A 4,138-nucleotide genomic window follows, 5' to 3' on the forward strand; every position below is an offset into this window, starting at 1 on the left:
ACAGAGGTAAATGATGATGTATGCACAACTTTGAAACAATAGGGCTCCAGGATACAGGGATTGAGGCATGGTTTGAAGTGGTAAAAGAGGCGAATAATGTTAAGGTTCTTGGCTGTCTTTTGAATCTTGGTTTCCCTTGCCTACCATTGTAAAATAGACACTTGAGGGGGGTAGAAAGGAATATCCAGAATCATCACTACAGAAAGCTTGTAGGTCCATCTTCAGCCTATAACTGATTAGAATACCTTAAAGGGGGCTACAAGCTGCCCAGTGAGAGAGGCTTCCTGTGGAGCTTTTACACTGCACAAAATCATAGGTGGAATCCAGAACCCCATCCAGAACTAACTGAGGTAGGAAATTTCCACTGGAAAAGACAAACAGACCAGCCTGGAGCAGCTAGAAGAACGGAAGATACTCCGTGAAAGAAAAAGACCAGCAGGAAAAATCTGAGACAATCATGGCAGTCTGAATGATTACTACAAGAACAAGTAAGCTGTTCACCTGAGAGCCATCAAGGCAAGTGGTCGGGACCCCTCGAGCAAACCCCCTTCCAAGACTGAGACTCAAGGGGAAAACATGAGCAGGCATGTGATCTGGCTGGTGACCGTGTTGATCACCGATGAGGGGAAGAGGGGGTAAAAATAGCATTTAAGTTATGAGCTAAGCCCTACCACACTCAATAGACCCCTGTGAACCTGGATGGAGACCTGGATGGCCATCAATATGGCAAGAACTGGGGACTTCTGGGCCCAGAGGCAGTGACATGGCCACAGAGGACTAGAGCAGAGAGTAAAGCATCCAACTGATATGAAGTTAGGGGAGATGCACAAGAACACTCATACTTGCAGATAGTACCCACTTGACCTGGCTTCAATGGCTGGATGATCAGAACTCGACAAGAAGAAGAAAAAAGGGGTGGCGGGGAGTAACCTGCTACAATTTGATGAACTTTACCTATATTTATGGATGTAGCAGCTCAAAAAAGGGAACAAATCTTTACAGCGAGGACCACTCCCACCCCCTCAGTACACAGAGTTGACAGATATGGGCAACTTAGACACTGGCTACTCAAAATTGGGGGGCCTACAAAGGCAAGAAGTGACTGGCTTACAAGCTTTCAAGAGGGAGCCTAGTTCCAGACAGGGCAGGGGAAGGTAGAATCACCACTGAATGATTTCCATTCCGATGGGACCTGGCTGGTGAAAGGAAATGGGGATAAGACTCTTGGGGTACAATAGTAAATAATTGCCATCAAGACTGACTGTGAGGGTAGGAAATATAGAGGTAGATGTTTTTTGACAAAAGGAGGAGAATGTTTGATTTTGCAGCCCAGGAGCGGAGGTCACTGGGACCATCAAGTGAGAAGAACAGAGAGCAGAACCCTACCCAGAGAGGCAGTGACACCAGGGATGGAGACAGAGAAGATGACAGGGACAGATGGAGCGGCTGGGGACACTGGACTCAGGGAAGGAGAAGGGCTGTATGCTGCTGGCCGGGGGGTAGGGGGTGGGGTAGGGCAGACCTGTGTGGTATACCCTTTGGTTGTTTGATTATTCATAAAGGGGATTGTAATGAAACAAAATGCTACAGGATGAGTGTAGGGCTGACGTTCTCCCATGTAAACCTCACAACAAAATCTTTAAAAAATAAATAAATACTTAAACATATAGAAAACAGGCTAGAAGCACAGACCTCAGACTGAGCTGACATTCTCCCATGTAAACCTCACAATAAAAACTTTAAAAAACAAATACTTAAACATATAGAAAACAGGCTGGAAGCGCAGACCTCAGACTGTTTATAATAATATTAATTTTCGTTTGCAATTTGGTATATTTTTTCCAGTTTTTTTATGTCAGCATCTATTTACTTCCTAAGGCAGTGTTTTGATGTTGGTTTTTTTGGTGGGGTTTTTTTTTAAGAGCCACCAAGCAAAAATGCAAATGCCAAGGAGATGACAGTTCCTAAATTTGCTAATTAAATTGCTTCCTATTAGAATAATAGCAAGCAGACTATTGTTTCCATGATAAATTCTTTCTTTCTTTTTCTAACATGGGCACAATCTTAAATTTATCTTAATCAATTTGCTCAAATTTAACTGCAACAAGATCTAGTTTCCTCTGGCTCTTTACAAGTGATATCAGGAACTCTCTAATGAGAAACACAATTGAACAAATGCACAGGGTGGAATGCCTGCAGCTTCCAACACCCACAGAGGGATTGTGTTGTATCATACCCATGTGCCCTCCCTTAGAAATCAACCAATGGGCTCTTGCATGACCATGAGCTTCTCCAGCCTAGAAAAAGCCCCTGGCAGTTTTTCAGCACACTGGATTTTTCTGCTCTTATCCAAGACCATAATGTCACTTTCAGTTGCACTTAGCAAAAGCTAAATGGAAAATGAAGTTTAAAAAAAACAATTGCATTTGATGGGAAAAGCATTTATTGGATGGATACAGTGACTAACATATTACATGATTCATCACTAAAGAAATGGGAAAAAGCTAAAGAAAATCAAAAGGCAATATAATGAAACTGGGAAACCCAGACACGAAATAGGAAAAATGATATTTTATTGAAGGAATTGCAATCAATGAGATGAAACAAAATGTGTGTGAATTGTTGTATGGAAAACTGATTTGCTTTGTAAACTTTCACCCAATTCACAATAAAGTATGCTTTGAAAAAAAAAGGCAATGCAATGCTGTTGTTGTTAAATGTTGTGGAGTCATTGGTTCTGACTTATGGTGGTGTTGTTGTTGTGAAGTGCCATGGAGTCGGTTCCGACCCATAGCAACCCTGTATAAGGTTTAAGAGGAGAAGCTAGTGAGCTTGAACTGCCGACCTTGCAGTTCAAATGGCTTTGAAATCTGTCGCATTAACCCACAGCGCCACAAGTGGTGGTGGTTATGTGCTGTGGAGTTGGTTCTGACTCATAGTGACCCTGTATAGGGTTTCCAAGGCTGTAAATGTTTACAGGAACAGAAAGCCTCATCTTTCTCATAAGGACCAGCTGGTTGTTTCGAGTTGTTGACTCTGAAGTCAGCAACCCGACTCATAACCACAACGCTACCAGGTTTGACTCATAAACATCCAATATATGGTTTCTGAGGACTGGCTAGTGGATTTGAACCATCAACCTTATGGTTACCAGTCTAGTGCTTATCATATAGCTCCACACCATGATAATCAAGTTGCCTTCATATTTCCCCTTGATTTTATTAAAATTGCTATATATATGCTGTTAAGCGCCATTTGAGTCACTTCCAACCCATAGGGATACGTATGTAATACACACGTAAGAAATTAAATTGTTCTTTACTCCAGCCTTCCAAACAGCTCAACATGTTTTCATATCTTATTGGGACCCTGAGAAGCAAAATAAAGAGAAAAACATGCTTTCTTCTTTGGTTCTGAAGATAACTCAGTAGTATTTTAGAAAAATGGAATGGGAAGAAAGATGGACACTGAAGCTGCTCTTTGTAGCCAGTGCTTAGAGAGAGAGCCACATGGCCACCCGGGAGTCCACTGTCACATCCTAGTGGTAGAACGCAATTATATCAGGCACTTTATGCTTCAAAGAGCCTGGCATTTACCAAATGAATTGCATTTGTGGGTGGAATATTAATGACTATTATCATACTTGGCCCATAATAATCCTCTAGTGAGTCATTTCACAAAAGTTGTTATTTACAAAGAAAATGTCAGTGAAGGGAAAGCTCATTTTCAAAACTACATTCTTCCCTCTCATATTTTTGCGAGCTCTTTTTTCCCTCAGGACATCTGCACTGGTGACGTTCATTGTCTGTGCAAGTTTCCAGCTGCAAGGCACCCATAAAAACACGCAATTCTTCAAGATGATCTCCTTACTCAGGACTTTAAAGGAGTATTGTGTGCACTGAGTTGCTTCAGAGTCAAGTTGCTTGTTTGAAAATACAGATTTGGAGGGCTCATAACATAATTGATTAAATACAGTCTCTGAAGGTAGATGGAAGGCATCTAGAATCTCCATTTTCTAACTTCTTCCATAGGTGATTTTTATGCACAACAAAATCTGAATCTCACTGCTCTAATAGAAAACTTTGTCCTACTGTGGTGCCTTGTATGTTACAATGCTGAGAGATATGTGACTCAAATT

Source organism: Chrysochloris asiatica, unplaced genomic scaffold (genome assembly GCF_000296735.1).
Source record: "Chrysochloris asiatica unplaced genomic scaffold, ChrAsi1.0 scaffold00003, whole genome shotgun sequence".
Classification (NCBI taxonomy): domain Eukaryota; kingdom Metazoa; phylum Chordata; class Mammalia; order Afrosoricida; family Chrysochloridae; genus Chrysochloris; species Chrysochloris asiatica.